At 40.7% G+C, this 6,153-nt stretch overlaps 1 pseudogene; it reads left to right on the forward strand.

The window, feature by feature from the left end:
* The first annotated feature begins 1,250 nt into the window (after positions 1 to 1,250).
* LOC107536686 (small ribosomal subunit protein eS8 pseudogene) lies at positions 1,251 to 4,621 on the forward strand (annotated as a pseudogene).
* Positions 4,622 to 6,153: the final 1,532 nt, after the last annotated feature.

Genomic DNA, 6,153 nt, shown 5'->3' on the forward strand with positions numbered 1-6,153 from the left:
TCCAGCCCCAGCGTGGCCCGTGGCTGGCCTCCTGGTTTAAGGCGTCATTTCCCTAAAGTGACGAGACTCATAGTCATCGTAGCTGTCGTTTACTGAGCTGTTACTCACGCTGGAAACTTGCCTAAGCATTTTCACATACGATCTCTCCTTCCAGTTCTCCACCCTTCTGATTCCATAGAGAATAAATCTAAAAGATTTACCGACAGGATGTTCTCTTTTGAAGCATCCTGACAGCCAAAAAGTTTAATAATATTGGAAGTTGGGGGGGAAAAATACAGTTGAGCTATCAGCGCGAAGCTGCCTGTCAGACTTATAATCAAAATGCAAATGTCAATATTTAAATTCTCTTTGCTACAGCACAGCAAGAGGGAGAAAGACAGTTTAATAAAGTACACTAAAGGAAACCGGGTGACAAATGCCTTTTCAATTTGCTGGAAGTTGCCTAAGAGTAAAACCTACTCCCATATATTAGGCTTTTTTTTTTTTTTTTTTACTGTAACAGGTTTGTTTTTTCATTTAGGAAGGGAAAAAGATAAAACTCCAAATCGCTTCCCATTTCATCCACTCTGACATCTTTAACTGGAGCAGAGTAGTTTCCCGATTATTGCGTTTAGTCATAATGATATTTCTCTCACACTTCTCCGACACATAATGATATATCCTTTGCCGTTGTGAATGTATTGTAGCGTTCTCCCTCCGTATTTAGCTTGCTTTGTTCTAAACCGGCTGTATCAAGCAGATACAATTTTTGGATGTTACTTTTCTAGCACCACAACCTGCCATTTGGGTGGAAATGCCTGGTAAACAAAATTTAATTTTCTGAAGTGTTTGTTCTTAGACTTTGTGGAAATTCAGATTTACATTTTCTTTCGTTTTTCACTGAGTTCTGTGCTGACAAGATAAGTGATCCTTTCTGGGAACTGAAGCCTATCTAGACCACAGAAGTTCCTTGGTTTATAAAAACTGATATGAGAAAATCTACACGCAAAAATAAAAAAGTCAAAAGAATTTTTCCCCAAAAGTGATATTCAGTTTACTGAATGGATTTGCCAAGGGGTTGCTTCCAAAAGCCAGTTCTAAAAGTACATCTGCTTATTTTACACATCGTTAACTATTTGTCAAAGAAAACAGGGCAGAGGAAATTAAATAATTAGGGAGCCACTGCCAATTATAGGGAGTAATTAAAAATGAGGACATGGTTATTTGAAATTATAGTGGAAATCAACATGAAAACATAATCACCACGCCTAATGGCAGAGAAGTGAGCTTGAGAATGTGACATTCTTGATATTCATTGAATCACCTGCTATCCTGGGCTGGGCTCTGTTCAGAGGCCACAAAAGTTGTTACAGTTTAAATAAAATCTTTGTTCTTAAGGGATTTATATAGTCTAGTGAGAAAGATCAAATTCATGAATACTGACTCTCACATGTGGAGAGCAAACTGGTCTGGGAATGAGATTCTTGGTTAATCACAAAAATCTTCCAGAAAACAGCTTTTGACTTGTGGTGTAACTATTGACGGGAAAGATCTGCAGTCTCTCTGAGCTCGCTGACAACTCAGGTGAGAAAAGCATGCAGTTTGGGGCTTGAAGTTTGATCTCTCTCTTGACTTGCTGTGTAACCCGGGGGAAGATATTTAATTTCTCTGAGCTTCACTTTCCCTGTCTTAAAACAAGACCAATAGCCTGTATTGACTTCATAGCCCTGCTGGGGAAACCAAGTGAGATACAGTTGGGAAGCGTCTGGCACGGTCCTCAGCAGGTTGTCTAAGGGACCCGGGAACGCGCCTGCTCTCTCCAGGTGCTCGCGGGCAGCCTGGGCCTCCGGGCGCTGCCGCTCAGCTCAGCCAGGCCCAGGCTCCGGGGAGTCAGCCTGGAGGGGGAAGGCAGGTGGGCGCCGGGAGGCGCTGGGAGGAGAGCTGTTTAGGACAGACTGACACTGATAAAAGCAGCCTGCTCAGCTTACAAGCACTAAATCTGCAAGACTGGAAATGTGTAAAACTTAAGCAGCAAATGGAGGGAAACGGATAAGCCAAAGGTCAACAGGAAAAAGGGTCTTAATATGTAGAGAGGTAGAGGACTCCTTTGGTGAGTGGCAATTTTTTTTTTTTAATTTAAAAATTTATTTATTTATTTATTTATTTATGAGTTTCTTTATCTTTATTGTTGAGAATATTACAGATGCCCTCTTTTTATCCCCATCAATCCCATCCCCCCCCCCCCCAAGGCCTTCCCCATACCAATGTCTGTGTCCACGGGTTATGCTTATATAAGTTCTTTGATTAATCTCTTTCCACCCACTCCCCCCTCCCCCCTTCCCTCTGAGATCCCTCAGCCTGTTCCATGCATCTGTGTCTCTGGATCCACTTTGTTCATCAGTTTATTTTGTTTATTACATTCCACATATGAGTGAGATCATGTGGTACTCGTCTTTCTCTGACTGGCTTATTTCACTCAGCATACTACTTTCTAGTTCCCTCCATGCTGTGCAAAAGGATAAAATATCCTTTCTCTTTACAGCCGCATAGTATTCCACAGTGTGAATGTGCCACAGCTTTTTTATCCACTCATCTACTGATGGGCACTTGGGCTGTTTCCAGATCTCAGCTATTGTAAATTACGCTGCTATGAACATAGGGGTGCATAAGTTCTTTGTGATTGGTGTTTCGGGTTCCCTACGATATATTCCTAGAAGTGGGATCACTGGGTCAAATGGCAGGTCAATTTTTAATGAATGGTAATTTTCTTGAGAACAGATATCAATGCTCTGTGATTTAAGAATTGGTTTGTAATAACTTAATGAAGGTACAATTTGGGACATTCCTGTAACACTGGCTTGAGAAAACTCAGAGCTTGGAGAAAATACGCCTTCCTCATCACTGGTAATAACAAGGTTCAAAAATAAAATAAAATAATTTGTGGAATAATTTTTATACTTCTGGGTTTTTGTCAAGCAACACACCCATACCAGCTTATATTGGGAATTTTCCTGCTTTAAAAGTTTTTCCTGCTATCTGCTTAGGCTCTTGGTTAAAATAGCCAACTAACAAAGGTAGATCTCAGGTGCCCAGATGTTCTTCCCTTGGTTGTGACAAGACTTCTTTTTTAAAAAAATTGTTTTAAAATTTTGTTCCTTTTTTACTAAGTGCCCAATAACTGTTGGATAGTGACAGCTTTTCACCCATGAATAACCTAATAGTTTATTAGAAGTAGTTACTTACATATGAGTGGACACCTGGCCTCCCCTATACAGTATTCCTTTTCTTGAGTATTGCCTTTAGGCGTGGACTTGGCACTAGAGAAATGGATGGTAGCTAGAGGTCAAATTCGAATGCATCAAAAAGGTCACCATTCCACAGAATCAGAAAATGGTAGGGCTGAAGGGCAGAGTGAAGGGTCTCTTACTTTATCCCTCTACTTCTCTGCGGTCCAGGGAATCACCCAAATGTAATATACATGTTAATCATACTTTTTCTGCTCAGCTCCGATAGCATGTCATTTTCTGTCTGTGTCCCTCAGTTACAAATTCTATAGCCCAACATTTGTTTCACTGATAACACTGATAATTGCTGCCCTAATGTCATCTAATAAGACATGATCTGATTTTGTGATTGAAATAGCAGATACTATTATTATCTGATTTTTTTTCTGAAAAAACACTTGGCCTTTGGCTAATCCTTTTTGCTTTGGTTTTCCTAAAATTCTGAGGTCGACTTGCTAGTCAAGGGTGACTGTATCCTGTGAATATATAAACATTCTCAGAGACTGGGGAGGAAACAAAAACTCTGCATAGCCTCATAGCCTCCTTTTTTGATTCCTTTCAATAAAGTGTGTTTTTGATGATACTTTTTCCACTGGAGAAAAAAATTTGGACCTGGGGGTCAATTTCAGTTTTTTTTTCCTAAGGAAAAACTCACCCCAACTTAAGTTTCCTGGGTTATATTGAAATTGAGCTCTCTTTCTAGTCGGCGCCGAGCCATAGGCATCTCTCAGAACAACTGGCACAAGTGCTGCAAGACTAGGGGCAAGAGAAAGCCCTATAACAAGAAGCAAAATATGAGCTGGGATGCCCTGCTGCCAACACCAAGATTGGCGCCCACTGCATACACAGAGTCCACGTGTGAGGAGACAAGAAGTACTGAGCCTTGAGGTTGCACTTGGGCAACTTCTCCTGGAGCTCAGAGTGTTGAATGTGGAAAACAAGGATTATTTATGTGGTCTACAACTACAGTGCATCCAACAATGAACTGGTCCACACCAAGACCTTAGAAAAGAACTGCATCATGCTTGCTGACAGCACACAGTTCCAACAGTGGTACAAGTCTCACTAGGCACCGCCCCTGAGCTGCAAGAAGAGGGCCAGGTGGACTTCAGAGGAGAAATAGATTTTAAGCAAAATAAATAAATAAATAAAAAATCAAAGAAAAGTCAGAAGAAATATGATAAAAGGAAAAAAAATGCCAGCATCAGTGTGTTCTACAGAAGCAGTTCCAGCAAGGCAAGCTGCTTGCATGCATCGCTTCAAGATCAGGCCAGCATGGCCGAGCAGGTGGCTATGTGCTAGAGGGCAAGGAGCTGGAGTTCTAGCTAAGGAAAATCGAGGTCTGGAAAGGCAAATAAATTCCCCTCCCCCTGACCTTAGCTCACATAATAAAGGCATTGTTCTATATAAAACAAATAAACAAAGGGAAAAACAAAAGAAAGAAAGAAAGTGAGCTGAGGACTCAGCTCCCTCCAGCATCTCTGCAACTTCCTTTGAGATCCAGAAAGGCCAGCTGAGCTCTCTCTGTCTCTGACACTTACACAACTCATCCAGTTTTCAATGTGGTGCAGTCTAGCTGCAGATAGACTGCAGATGGCAATGTTTTGGTTGATCAAGTGTGAGACTCTCCCATAGCTCCAGGAGATCTTAAGTATATATATTTGGTGATGGTGTTTGGCCAATGGAATAACCACAAATAGTATAACAAAGGCATTCAGGAAGAAGACAGGCTGTTATTCAGATTCCTCCTTTCATCTAACTTTTAGAATTTAGAATTAGTCTTTTTATATTTGTGTCTCTGTGTGTGTGTGTGTGTGAGAGAGAGAGAGAGGGATTCTTCACACTCTACCTTATAATTTAATAATTAGTTAGCATCTTCCTCAGTAATGGAATGGAGAGATTGCTCATTAAGTCTGCAGATGGGACTGTGCTGGGCAGGCTAACAAGATAGAACGGTAGTTAATTTCAGAGTGGCACAAAGCAATGGAGAAGTAGATGAGACTGTCACTAAGTGTGGAAATTAGATTAGGTCATGAATGTGAACTGAGAGGACATGGTTTTGTAGGGAGAAGGCTAGGAACATTTAAATGATGAAATGGAATATATTTTGAGAAATAGAAATTTTGAAAAATACTCCCATGAAAGTTGAGAAGAGGTGCAAGACATATGTCTATCCCTTTTAGACATAAGGCTGGAATCAAACTGCTAAAATTATTACAAATGTCTTAATAATAAAAGATAAATTAAAAGCAGATGACTAGCCCAGCCAGGTGTGGCTTAGCAGTTGAACATCGACCTAGGATCCAGGAGATGGTGGTTTGATTCCTGGTCAGGGGACATGCCCGGGTTGTGGGCTCGGTCCCCAGTGGGGGGCGTGCAGGAGGCAGCTGATCAATGACTCTCTCATTATTGATGTTTCTATCTCTCTCTCTCCCTCTCCCTTCCTCTTTGAAATCAATAAAGACATATTTTACAAAACAACCAACCATCAAGCAAATAAAACCCTGCTTTCTACACCAATTTGCTACATCAATAAACATTCCCTCCAAGAGTGCACGAGGGTTCCCTTTCCTCCACATCTTCTCCAACACTTGTCGTTTGTTGACTTATTGATGATAACCATTGATGATAACCATTCTGACACGTATGAGGTGATATCTCAGTGTGATTTTAATTGGCATTTCTCTGATGATTAATGACATTGAGCATCTTTTCATATGTCTATTGGCCATCTGTATGTTGTCTTTAGAGAAGTGTTTATTTCGGGCATTAAACTTCATGTTTTCCCAGAAGTCCCTTAAACTGTTCTCATTAAAAAATTCCCCCCCCCCATTTTTTTGCTCTGATTGGGTGTTTTTTTCTAGCTTGTCTTCTAAATCACTGATTCAGT

Source organism: Miniopterus natalensis, chromosome 6, assembly GCF_054644295.1.
Source record: "Miniopterus natalensis isolate mMinNat1 chromosome 6, mMinNat1.hap1, whole genome shotgun sequence".
Lineage (NCBI taxonomy): Eukaryota > Metazoa > Chordata > Mammalia > Chiroptera > Miniopteridae > Miniopterus > Miniopterus natalensis.